Below are 14,577 nucleotides of genomic sequence, written 5' to 3'. Positions count from 1 at the left end.
AAAAACACATCAAAACTACTTGTACCACAGGTGAGGGGATACTTACATCCTTTTTGCTTGTGGTTCTAAAGTGTGGTGATGGAAGAAAGGGTCTCTTCTTCTTGTTCTCCTCCTTTGATTTCCTTTGGTAGCCCTCCTTTGTATCCTAGGAGGAACTTTGTTTTGGGGGCCGAAAATGGAGGAGAGGGGGCTGAGGTTCTCGGTGATGGAGAGGGGAGAATGAGAGAAATGAGAGAAAAATCAAATCTTCTCTTCACATGCTCCCTTTTATGTTAAGGGGGAAGAGGTTGCAAAATTGGTTTTTGCTTTCCTTCTCCCTTAGCCCTTTTTTTCATTTTCTTTTTATTTTATTTATTTATTTGTTCTCATCATTCATGATGAAACATGGGGGAATGAATCCCCTTAATGGTCCTCTTTAAGTCACGGCAAAAAGAGAGAGGAAGAGGGAGAGAAAAGAAGGAAGGCAAGTTGCCTTTCTCTTGTTCTTTTCTTGTTTTCTTTTGGCTAGATTTTACTCTCATCCTTATCATGAGTTTCCCTCCTTTGCTATCAATATATTATTCCTATCCCAACTGGTTATTACCCATTAATCCTATCATTTACATCATGAGAGGTTCAAGGTTCAATCCTTGACAACTCCCTATTTTTATTTCTTTTTATTTCTTTTTGGTTCAGCATTCTACTAATATTTTTCGAAGGCAAATTCATTATTCTCTTATTTTATCTTAAAAGCTTAGTAGGTGTTACAAAGGCAAGGGCCGGCCATTTCTAGAGAATATGTGGTCGGCCATTGCTTGGTCACCAAGCAATGAACCGGCCCCTTCTTGGACACTAAGATAGGCTTTTCTTTGGATGGACTTGAGGCTTTATTGAGGCTACAACAGGGACCTAGAGGAGAAATTGGTTTTGGCCTTCCGATGAGCTTGAGTATCCCGTGCTCGCCCCGAACACACAACTCAAGTTCATCGATAATAACTCATTCCACTAGAGAGTTATTACTGCACTACCGCACCAATCCCAAATTACATTATGGGCTCCTTCTTATCATGAGTGTGTTAGTGTCCCTGTGTTTAAGATTACGAATGTCCACTAATTAAGTGAGTTACTGACAATTCATTTAATTAATATCTAGCTCCAAGAGTAGTACCACTCAACTTTATTGTCATGTTGGACTAGGTCCACCTGCAGGGTTTAACATGGCAATCCTTATGAGCTCCTCTTGGGGACATTCTCAACCTAGATAACTAGGACACAGATTCCTTCTATAATTAACAACACATACTATAAGTAATATCATTTCCCAATTTATCGGGCATATTGATTTATCGAGCTAAACCTCACCCTTTGATAAGTCAAAGAAATAAATATTAAATATACATGCTTGTTCTTATATTAGGATTAAGAGCACACACTTCCATAATAACTAAGGTCTAGTCCTTTTACTAAGTCAGTACAAAAAGAACTTACCTAAACGATCCTACTCAATACACTTAAAGTGTATTAGTGTAATTTATTAGTCAAGATAAACTAATACTTAATTACACTACGTCTATTATGATGGTTTGTTCCTTTCCATCTTAGTCGTGAGCAACTGTTTATAATTTATAGAGAATCGACAACATGATCTTCTAAGTGTGACTCCACACTCCATGTTATCTACTATATAAATTAATTGAACAATTACATTTAACAAATAAATGTAAACATTTGACCAATATGATTCTTTATTTCAAAATAAATGTGTACAAAAGCTAAACTTTTAAGTATACACTCCAACAATGGCCTCACCAGCCTCCTTCTCAGGAATCAGCACACGGCTGTGTCAGATGACACGGCCAGTGCATGCTTCTACAATGGTTCCTTCCCACGGCCATGTGTGAGACACGACCGAAAAGTTTTCCTCCTCCAGATTCTTCACACGGCCATGTCTGGGACACGGCCATGTACCTCCTCTTCTCTGGAGACTCCACAGGTCGTGTCATGTAGACACGGCCCAAACATCTCCCTTCTCTGCACCATAAGCCTGGTCGTGTAAAGCACATGGCCACGCTTTGTTTTGCTCCGATTGATGCTTCTCCTCTTTCCAAGCTCTTCCAACACTTCCATGCCCATGAAGAAGTCATGACCTGCTCATGGAAGTGAAATTTCAACTTGAAAACAAAACAAAACCAAGTAAAAACACTACTAATGAATAATAGAGACATGGAATGAAACTAACTACAAAGAGCCCTTGGGTTGCCTCCCAAGAAGCGCTTGTTTAAGGTCTTTAGCTCGACCAATCTTGATTACTCCTCTCTTTTTCTAGCCCTTGGAGGGCAGACATATTTGTCATTTTTGTTGGGAGGTGTCCTCCCAACATCTTCCGCCACAATATTTTCTTCGTTTGGTGGCCCTCCCATGAGGATGGAAATTCCATTCCTCCAATTTGTAAATGTTTGCCCTGCTACAAGCATTTAAGAGAGAAGAGACATGGTTAGAGGCTTTAGATAAATCATATTCCAACCGTTCCTTACTTATTACCAAAGAAAGTTTATGATTCTTAACATCTATGATATCTCCTGCTGTAGCAAGGAATGGTCTTCCCAATATGATAGGGATTTTTGGGTCCTCCTCCATATCTAACACAACAAAATCGGTCAGAATTATAATCCCACCTACTTCTTCCGGCACATCTTCAACGATACCCATTGGGTACCTGCAGGAGTGATCAACAAGTTGTAGTGCCATGGTAGAAAGTTTAAAGTTTTTGAGACCTAATTTATTACAAATAGAATAAGGAATGAGGCTAACACTTGCCCCCAAATCACAAAAATCTTTCTCAATAAATTCAGTTCCTATATTGCAAGGAATATAAAAGCTTCCGGGGTCTTTCAACTTTGGGGAAGTGTTCTTTTCAAAAAGAGCGCTGCATTCCTCCGTAAGTGCAATAGTCTCTATGTCTTCCTTCCTTCTCTTGTTTGACATGATGCCCTTTAGGAATTTGGCAAACTTGGGCATTTGAAGGATTGCATAAATGAGTGGTACTTCAACACATATTTCTTTTACTTTCTCCAAGAATTTGTCAAACTCTTCATCCTTCTTTAACATAATAAGTCTTTGAGGAAAAGGGACTGTTATACATTGATGGTTAAGTGGAAGAGTCTCTTCAACCTTAGTGGTACTCTCCTCATTATCTTGAATCTGATTTGATGATGGAGGAGAGAGCTCTTCTTCAGTGTGCATCCCTTTTGGAGCATTCACTTGGGGATCTCCCAAGGTCTGTCCACTCCTAAACTCAATTCTGTTATAGTGCTCCATGGAATTGACATCAGGTTTGCCAGGTAATTGTCCTGGTGCTCTAGAAGATGATGAAGCTAGTTAGGCAATCTGACTTTCCAAGATCATTTAATGTTTATCAGAATTATCCATTCTCTGAGTGAGCTTTAAAATGTCTTGTTTCATTTCATTCTGAGTGGACATAATTTCTTCAAACATCTTTTCAATTTTAGATGTAGGAAAGCCTTGAGAAGATTGTTGCTGAAAATTTTGCTGCCCGGACTAAAAATTAGTTCTTGCCCCCATAGATGGTCCTTGATCTTGATTATTTCTATAGGAAAAATTTGGATGACTTTTCCATCTAGGGTTGTAGGTATTTGAGTATGGGTTGTTCTTCCTTTGATTGAAATTCATGAATGCATCACATTGCTCTAATTGATTGATTTGTGTAGTGATAGCTCCTTATAGACATGAGTCATTTGAATGTTCAAAACTTCCACATACTTCACAAGAAGACACAATGGCATTGACCGTACTTGAGCTAGCTCCCATATTCTCGAACCTTTTTGTAAGAGCATCCAATTTTGCAGCCAATAAGGTCACTACATCAACATCACATTTTCTTGATGCTTTTGTTGTTGGGTTCATACAAGAATAGCCACCACTTCTTTCATTAGCCCATTAATAGTGGTTTTGTGCTACACTCTCAATTATCTCCTCGGCTTCATCCAAGCTCTTATTCATAAGTGTCACTCCAACAGCTGAATCAAGGGACACTTTTGTATGATAATTAATGTCATTTAAAAATGTATGTAGCACTAACCACCTTTCCAAACCATGGTGTGGGCATTGTCTGAGCATACTATTGTATCTATCCCAAGCTTCAAATAAAGATTCAGAGTCCGCTTGCTTGAAGCTTGCAATAAGATTCCTCATATGAGCTGTTTTACTTGGAGGATAGAATTTGTCAAGGAATTGTTGCTCACATTGCTCCCATGTGGTGATGCTATTTGGAGGCAAAGAATCCAACCATTGCTTGGTTCTATCTCTCAATGAAAACCCAAATAATAGTAGGTGCACTGCCTCTGAAGGAACACCATTAATCTTCATTGTCCCGCATATCTCATAGAAGACCTCTAGATGTTGGTTCGGGTCTTCAAGCGATCCTCCACCAAATTGATTTTGCTGCACCATAGATATAATTGCAGGTTTGATCTCAAAATTGTTTGCTTAAACTGAAGGCCTTGAAATACTAAATCGAAAACCCCTAGCGTAAGGTGCTACATAATCCTTTAGCCGTCTATTCGCCATAATAGAATGTTCTTGTTCTTCTTGTTGTCTTTATAGAATTTTTCTTCTATGAAATGTTCTATCTATCTCAGGGTCTAGAGGAAGAAGTTCTCCTACAAAGTTAGACCTTCGCATACACAAGAACAAGATAGCAAGATATGCTCAAAAGAAAAGAAAGAAGAACGAAAATGAATTAAAGACAAGAAAAACAGAGAAAAGTTAGGTTAGAATGTTAAGAATTAAAAAGTACAGAATTATAATTACAAAAGAAACAAGATGTAGCAAAGAATACAAGAAAAAGTTATGAAAATAGAATTCAAAAAGTTAGTTACAACTATGCAAATGAAAAGAAAAGTTATGTCTAGTCTAACTCAATTGATAATCTCTAATGTTTTAGCGCAGTCCCCGGCAACGGCGCCAAAAACTAGTTGACCTCCCCGCATGTGCACGGAAATATCACAAGTAATATAAAAGATTATCGTATCCACAGGGACTGGAATAAGCACTAAGAATGTCTCAAAGCGAGTTAGCTAGACAACAATTCAATGAGTTAACAAGTACAAAGTAAATCTACCAAAGGTAAAGATGCAAATGAAAAGTTAGGAAACAAGGATAAGGGCAATGATAAGGGATGTTCTAGGAGTTTTGTTTTCTTTGTAAAGTTACTCAATGTAAATGATCTACCCAAATCTCATTCCTCAATTGTCCATCATTTGTATAAGGTTGCCGGTTCTCTCTTGCAATAGACAACCGGCCTAGGACTGAAATCTACATCTAAATGTGATTAAATGGGGATGAACCTATGTTGTCCTTACACGGGCTTGCTTGTCACGTGCGTCCCTCGGATAATCAACATAAGAATTCATATCTCATCAAACGCATCTAGGTATAAAGATTAATGCATAAATTTATCCTACCCCCTTGAATGACCCTATTTCACCTTCAAGATCCTCCCTCAAACGTCCTTACACGGGCATGTTCCTGTCACGAATATCCCTCAGAAAATCGAATGAGGAATTACCTCTACATGATCCACAAGATATCCAAACCCTCAATCAAGCATGTTAATTAGGCACAATTACAACATTCCACACAAGATCAGATATATACAAAATAGTATAAAATCATAGAAATGGGAAATTGGCATATACACAAGAGTTTTACATCAAGATTTCCTTACAAATACTCCCTCCATCTTAAAACAAGAGATCTACTCCATAAATTGAAGAAAGAATCCGAAATAAAGAAATACTACAAGCATTCTTGATCCCCCCAAATCTAAGGAAAGAGAGAAAGAAAACTTATCTATTAAGAAGAACGGTCTTCGGATCCAATCCCACGATCTTAGAGTCGAATCGGTGAAGATCTTCCCTAGAATCGTCAGAAAATCCCTCCAAGATGGAAGGAAATCGCCCAAATCTTCCTTTCTCCCAAAGGGGAGAAGATCCCCTTTCAATTCATGAAGGAAGTCTCGTATAGAGGGAAGGTTTGGGGGGCTACACGGTACCGTGGCACGGTCGTGTGAGGTTCACATGGCCAGAGCCATTGCCTTCTCTGCCAACCTTACACGATCGTGTGTGGTACACGGTCGTGGCTTGCATGTACCAATATTCCCCTTGCACGGTCGTGTAGATCTACACGGCCTGCACTATCTCTGGCTTTGGAAATCTAGCACAACCGTGTGGTGTACACGGCCAGGGCCATCTTGCTCACTAGAAGTCCTGCACGGTCGTGTGATGTACACGGCCAAGGCCTTCCTAGTCTCTGGAAATCTAACATGGTCGTGTGGGGTACACGACGAGGGCTCCATTTGGCTTCAAATCTTTAGACGGTCGTGTGAGGTTCACACTGCCATGGCGACTTCCATCTCTACTGCATCCACATGACCAAGGAGCTCCACACGGCCTGGGCAACCCCCCATGGTAGGGTCGTGTGGCTCACAGGGCTTGTGCATTTCCTCCTTATTCAAGTGTCAAAATCTTCTTCAAATTCGACTCCTGTATACATAAAATGCACAAAAGCAAATCTCTGAACAAAAAGAGTAAATATGCATAAAAAGAAAGCTGGAAGTACAAAAGTGCAATGATAAAGCAGGTACCAAGTATGTGAATGTGCGTCAAACATGCTAAACAAGTGTATACAATCTACGCATATCACACCCCCAGACTTAGACCTTTGCTTGTCCTCATGCAAAATGTAGCAATCTAAATTCATATGTTCTACAATGCTCTCATATCCCTAATGCATTCTCCTAGCTCTATCAAAAGGTTTCATTAGTAAGCATGATCATGAAAACAAATTGAGTTTGGCTCAATCATATGTACCCTGTGCACAGTTCAAAAACAACTAAAAAACTCTTCAAGTTTCAATCTATGTCCTAGTCAACTCGTCATCAAATTTGAATTCCTAATGTTTCCTGTCATCGACAAGTAACCAGTGATGGGTACTTACTTGCCACACATTTGGTTCATATTTCTCAATCAACCCAAGGTCTCGAAGGCATGCTCAATCTCAAGAGAAGCTAAGCAGTCATTTCCCCAATAACCTAACTCGGTCTCAAAGGGGTGACTAGCTACATTCCACTCACGATAATTGTTTTTTATATCCCTTATTCATTTTTTCTTTTTTTTCACACTTTTTTTATAAGTATTTGCATTGTGCAAATCTTATTCACAAATGTATTTTTAGCACAAATATTGTTATATTTTGATTTTTCCAAATGAGCTTGCATGAGTTAAGCCTCATCCAGTAACCAAAATGAAAATTGAGAAATCACCATGGAAACCAAATACTAAACAAACAAGATGAATCATTACTATTTCAATGATATCAACCATTCAAGCATCAAATATAGGTGTAGTGAAAATAAGATTCTTAAGGTCAAGCCAAAACTGAAACTCATCTCCATATGATACTTAGCTTATGTCATGCTCCCCAAGATAGAGAAAAGAGGTACATTAAGCATACTACTAACATCATTTGAGCATCATGAATCTAGATAATGAACATGCTAACATTTAATCTTGAAGACAAGAAAGCATATAAGTGAAGTTTTGATGTTCTCAAGATGTATGCCACAAGATTTTCAAAAGATAGTCAAAGACTATCAAAACAAGCAATCCAAGCAAGACAATCGAAATAAAATACAGAGCAAAAATAAGTAACATACAGAAAACAAGCAAAAACTGAAAACTAGAATGTAAAAAGAAAAATCAGGTTCGACACCCCCCCTCCCCAGACTTAAACTTTTCATCATCCCGATGAAATAAATATGGTGGAGGCGGTGGAGGGGGTGGAGGTGGAGGAGGACGAGCAAAAGGATGCCTACGACATGGTTGGCCAATGGGGAAACTAGGGAAACCCGGAGTTTCACTTAGGATTATATGATACTCAAACAAAGCATCTACTTGTTGGCTAGTGACACTCATGCTTTGTATAAAATCTCTCATTCTAGCTTTATTTGTATCATAATCCTGGACAAATTCAGCCACTTGACCTTGAAAATTCCTCGTAGATTGAAAATACTCTTGTAATTCTCTAAACTGATTATCTGATAAAGAGAAGCGACCTTCCAACATTTTTCGTTGGGCATCATGCTTCTCATGAAGCGATTCTAGAGAAGTATGAAAATCAGAAAAGTCAAATCTGGAGGGACCCGTACCATAGGCAAAACAATGCCTAGCAGGATCCGGGTGACCGGAAGGCTGCGAGTATCAAGATGTCGAGGCCTCAATGTGTGGCTCTGTGTCTCCGGATATGGAGGGGACATTCTCAGGGTCTACATCAGTGATTACCCAATTAGCTGGGTTACGAATGGAAGTTCGTTCGGGACAAGGAAGGGTTGAGGAAAACCATTCCTCCTAGGAAATGCGAAACAGTTCTCATCTCAAATAATCATTTTCATGGCAAGACATGCATCCATATCAATCATATCATTGCCATGAATAACTTCTAATCCATCTAAATCACGTTCTAAGTTAATTGCTATTTGAGTAATCAACCCACCAAGAACTATTGATCCCGAAGACGCCCTCGCAGATCTCACTAAGGTTTGCAGAAAATGAAAATCAAAATCAAAATCAAGCTTATGCAACATGGCCCATAGAGTATAAATTTCTACTTCCTTAACAACTCCATCACTTTCCCCTCTACCAAAAATAATTTTGCTCATTACACGATGTAGGTATCTACAAATAGGGTTTTGCATGTGAGAAGCCCTGCCTCTAGTGGGCTCATAGGGATGATCTAATCTGGTGATAGAATTCCAAAAATTATTCCAATTGAACCTAGATTCAAACCTCCGAGAGCTACCGAAAGACAATCCAAAACAAGTGTTGAAATCACTAAATGTCCATTGAAATTCTTGATTCATTATTCTAAAGGTTATCTTGCCAACATAATTGATATGGGTAAGGTTTCGAGGGTCCCAGATAAGGAAAAGAAGGGAGGTAATGAAACCAGGGAGATAGGCTAATATCGGCCGGGACATATCTCAAAAAGAGGTAAGTCTATATCGACCGAAATATGCTTCCCAGGAGGAAGATCTATACACCTCATAGGAGGTAGGCTAATATCGGCCGGGACATATCTTAAAAAGAGATAAGTCTATATCGACCGAAATATGCTTCCCAGGAGGAAGATCTATACACCCCATAGGAGGTAGGCTAATATCGACCGATACATAAGAGATAAGTTTATATCGACCGAAATATGCTTCCCCGGAGGAAGATCTATACACCTCAAAGGATATAGGCTAATATCAGACGATACATAAGAGGTAAGTCTATACAGACCGAAATATGCTTCCCAGGAGGAAGATCTATACACCTCAAAGGAGGTAGGCTAATATCGGCCGATACCTAAGAGGTAAGTCTATATCGACCGAAATATGCTTCCCAGGAGGAAGATCTATACACCTCAAAGGAGGTAGGCTAATATCGGCCGATACATAAGAGGTAAGTCTATATCGATCGAAATATGCTTCCCAGGAGGAAGATTTATACACCTCAAAGGAGGTAGGCTAATATCGGCCGATACATAAGAGGTAAGTCTATACCTATCGAAATATGCTTCCTAGGAGGAACATCTATACACCTCAAAGGAGGTAAGCTAATATCGGCCGATACATAAGAGGTAAGTCTATATCGACCGAAATATACTTCCCAGGAGGAAGATCTATACACCTCAAAGGAGGTAATTTAATATTGGTCGGGAGATACTTCTGAAGCATATAGAATATAATTGGTCGCGACATATCCTGATGAAGGGAGGTTAATATCAGCTAGATCGACCAACACCATGAAAAGATACTTGACAGAATATGGTCTATTACTAGATAAGATAAATAGCATAAAAGGGTGCGGACAGGAGCCTCCTGAGAAAATTAGAGATAAATATTTCAAATAGGATGATTAATGAGGATATCTGCAATATGCAACCACATGACAGGTATTATATATTTCGGCGGAAAATGTGCTTTTAGATTATTTTGCAGGTGCTAAACAACAAAGGAGGTACATCTGGGGTACAAGAAAGATTCCTTAAAAGTCATTTACTACAAGTACACAGTTGATGTCATCTCATAACAAACTCTAACAAACCGGGGTCCACTTCATGACCACGGAGGTTATATGAAGTGGTATAAAAGGGGGAATCCTCTCCGTTGGCTAGGTAAGTTCACATCATCACGCACATTTGTAACCCTAATTTTCAACTACTGTTCATCTTCTTCTTCCACACCAAGAGAGATCACTAACTTGAGCGTCGGAGGGCCTAGCCAGGGATTCCCACCTCGGTCTTAGGTCACTGACAATAATGTTTGCTGGTCTCTTGTGCGCAGGAGGTCTTGGAAGCTCCGGATCTGGTTTTCTCTTTGATTGGATCTCTCTCTCATCATCGGGTCTTCGCGCAAGGAGGGCATTAGGTGATCCTATTCTTCCCGATCCGCTTTGGATTTCTCGGATCGGTATTCTGCGGACACCATTCTCCATCAGCGCAGTGGGTTTCCTTCTTCCGGATCTCTGTCGTGTCCAGCTTCTCAGACAGGATCAAATTTAGCGTCGTCTGTGGGAACTTCACCTGAATCTGAGACTACAGGATGGAAGAGGCCGGAAAATCAAACCTACTTACTATCAGACGTGAGGATTTGGATTTTCTCATCAACTCTCATGTACAGAAAGCCTTGCAACAACAGCAACAACAACTTCAAGCCCACACTGGAGCTACTCTGCTAACAGCTCATAATCCGGCAATATCAACTACCGAGCATCGGAAAGGAAAAGAGCTAGAAGAAGAGGAACATGTGTATTTTCCTCCAGCTGTTGTTTCTCCGACGAGACGTCCACGAGCCTTCCTTCGCACTCCTATGGAGCGGGGGGGGGGGGGGTAGAAGGCCTGTATTCCAAGAATCCTCTGGTGAAGCACACGATAAAGAAAAGCGTAAGATCAATATGATAACTAGTGATAGCTCACCTGAGAAAGTTATCTCCCCATTCTCTCAAAGTGTACTAGAGGATCCGCTTCCTAAGCGGCATCAAAATCTTCAGATCGGGGAATATACTGGAACAACAGATCCAGAAGATCATCTGTTGAAATTCGAGAACGTGGCATTATTACAACAATTTTCTGATGGGGTGAAGTGTTGTATGTTTCTCACTACCCTCGGAGGAGCAGCACAGCGCTGGTTCAAAAGATTGTCGGAGAAGTCTATTCGAAAATTTAAGGACTTCAAGAAAGTCTTTCTACACCATTTCTCCAGCAACAAGAGGTATCATAAGACCCCTTGGAGTTTGTTTTCAATCTAGCAAGCGTCTAAAGTGTCTGTCCGAGAATACATCAAAAGGTTCAATCAGGTAGCTATTGATGTACCTAATGCTACTACTGAAATATTAGTAAGCGCTTTCTCTCAAGGTTTGAATGATAATGATTTCTTTAAAGATTTGTTAAGAAATCCCCCTGTTAATTTTGATTCCTTGATTGAGCGGGCTACTGAGTTTATTAATGTAGAAGAAGCTCAAGCTGCTCGTAGGAAGGAAGGTGTTACCTCTTCCCCTACCCAGGTCAAGGAGAAAGCTCCGGCCCCCGTGCCTCCACCAAGAGGGCCTAGAGTAACTCATCCACCTCATCGACAACCAGAGTATCGTCCACAAGCTGTACAACACATAGAAATACAACCATAGGCACCGAGGAGATGGTGCACTTATCATAAAACTAGCAGTCATCATACTGAAGACTGTTTTGTTTTAAGAAATAAACGAGCTAATCGGGAGCGTTATCAGAGGCAGAACTATTATTGACAGAAGTACCCAGGCAGCAAAGCCCACTCAAACTTGAATATCGCCCGGTCGAGCCTCGGCAGGAGGCAATACCAGTCCCGGTCGGTACCAGCCAAGTGTCAGAGAAAGCACCTTCTGAAGCTGTGACGACTCGGTAGGAAGAAAACAGAAGCAATGCTGCTCGGGGTAATATCAATATGATTACGGGTAGACCCACTGATGGGGACTCTAATAGAGCCAGAATGACACATGCCCGAAGACTAGAAATTCATGCTGTGGGATGTACTAGAGAATGAGCGGCCGATCCCGAAATAAGTTTCGGACCTAGAGATCTCGAGGGAGTTGAAATACCCCATGATGATGCCCTGATCATCAAAGCTATGATCGCCAACTACGCTATTGCTCGTACCTTCATAGATACGGGCAGTTCTATCAATATTATATTCAAGAAGGCTTTCGATCAACTGCAAATTGATCCGAGTGAACTTCAACAGATCGTTACTCCTCTCTATAGATTCACAGGCAACGAAGTACAACCATTAGGCCAAATAAAGTTGGCCATATCTCTGGGAGAAGAGCCTCTGATGAGAACCAGGAGATCTTATTTTATGGTGGTAGACGCTCCATCCTCTTATAATGTGATACTGGGTCGGCCTGCCTTAAACAAATTTAGGGCAGTCGTTTCTACTTTTTGTCAGAAGATCAAATTTCCTGTGGATGACCAAGTCGGGGAGGTGCGAAGTGATCAGAAGACAGCCCGAAAATGTTATGTGGAAATAATTCGGACTGAAGCTAACGCTGTCTGAAAGATTCAAAGAATGGAAGTTAATGCCATTCGGGAGAAACAGCCCGTCCTAGTTTATGAAGAAAAGGAAGAAGTTCAGATCCAGGCAGGTCGACCTGAAGCTACCACATATATTGCGGCTGATCTTGAGCCTGCTCTGAAAGCCGAATTAGTGCAATGCCTGAAGAAGAATAATGATGTATTTGCTTGGGCTCCCAAAAAAGTCTCGGGCGTTTCTCCAACAGTCATGGAGCATTCTTTGCATGTCTTCACAGATGCCCGCCCGGTCATGCAAAGAAAAAGGAGTTTTAGTGCAGAACAAAACCAGATTATTAAAGAAGAAATAACAAAACTCAGGGAAGCCGGTTACATTAGGGAAGTACAATTTCCAAGCTGGCTAGTTAATGTGGTGTTAGTCTCCAAGCCGGGAAACAAATGGCGAGTATGCATTGATTTCCGAGATCTCAACAAAGCTTGCCCAAAAGACTATTATCCACTACCCAGGATCGATCAATTGGTAGACTCCACTGCGGGATGCGAATACATCTCTATGCTAGACGCTTACCAGGGTTATCATCAGGTTCCCTTAGCTAAAGAAGATCAAGAAAAGGTCAGTTTTATAACATCTGAAGGTACTTATTGTTATAATGTTATGCCTTTCGAACCAAAAAATGCAGGAGCAACCTATCAAAGGCTTATGAATAAGGTCTTCCAGAAGTAGATTGGTAGAAATATGGAAGTATATGTTGATTACATCTTAATTAAGTCTCTTCAAGCTCCTGATCTATGCAGGGATGTAGAAGAGACCTGCAAGACATTAAGGCAGTATGGGCTCAAATTAAATCCAAGCAAATGCTTATTCGTAGCAAAAGGGGGGAAGTTCCTGGGATATATGGTGTCCGAATGAGGGATAGAAGCCAACCCGAGTAAGGTCAAAGCACTGCAGAACATGGAGCCACCACGCAACATGAAAGAAGCTCAGAGACTGACAGGCCGGATTACAGCCTTATCTAGATTCATTTCTAGATCAGCCGATCGTAGTTTCCATTTCTTTAAAATACTTAGAAAAGTCAATAAATTTCAGTGGAATGAAGAATGTGATAAGGCCTTCCAAGAATTGAAAGATTATTTGTCTACTCTCCTTGTATTGGCTAAACCCATAGTAGGAGAAACTCTTTGGGTATATTTGTCTGCTAATGAAAACGTCGTGGGCTCTGTATTAGTCAGACAAGAAGGAAAAGAACAACAACCTGTATATTTTTCCAGCCATTTATTAAAAGGAGCTGAGTGTAGATACAGTACACTAGAAAAATTAGCTTATGCCCTAGTATTGACTGCTCGGAGGTTGCGCCCATATTTCTTAGCACATGAGATTATTGTATTAACCAACAGTACTCTTGGACGGGTGTTACTCAACCCAGAGGCATCAGGTCGGCTGATCAAATGGACAACCGAACTTGGGGAATATGACATTCAATATCAACCTCGCTCGGCTATCAAAGCACAAGCTCTAGCGGACTTCATCATAGAAGTTCAAAGCCCTGAAGAAGAAGACATGTGGAAAGTTTATGTAGATGGTTCTTCAACTAGACAAGGCAGTGGAATTGGTGTTCTTCTTATATCTCCAAGGGAAGACAGACTTCAATTCTCCATCAGATTGAATTACAGAGCCACCAACAATGAAGCAGAATATGAAGCCTTGATAGCAGGATTGCAGGCCGCGTGGCATATAGGGGCAGCTCGAGTCCTTATTTATTTCGATTCTCAATTAGCAGCTCAACAACTATCAGGTAATTTTGAAATTAATAATGACATGCTTAAGTTATATGCTGAAGCATTTGATAAGTTGATGTTCCAGTTTCAAGAATTAAATATACAAAAGGTTCCTAGATCTGAAAATCAAGTGGCAGATGAATTGGCTAAGTTGGCCTCTACTATAGTGCCATGGAGTTTAAATCGGCCCGTAGAACAAAC

Source organism: Zingiber officinale, chromosome 4A (genome assembly GCF_018446385.1).
Source record: "Zingiber officinale cultivar Zhangliang chromosome 4A, Zo_v1.1, whole genome shotgun sequence".
Classification (NCBI taxonomy): domain Eukaryota; kingdom Viridiplantae; phylum Streptophyta; class Magnoliopsida; order Zingiberales; family Zingiberaceae; genus Zingiber; species Zingiber officinale.
Note: the sequence above shows the minus strand (reverse complement) of the source record.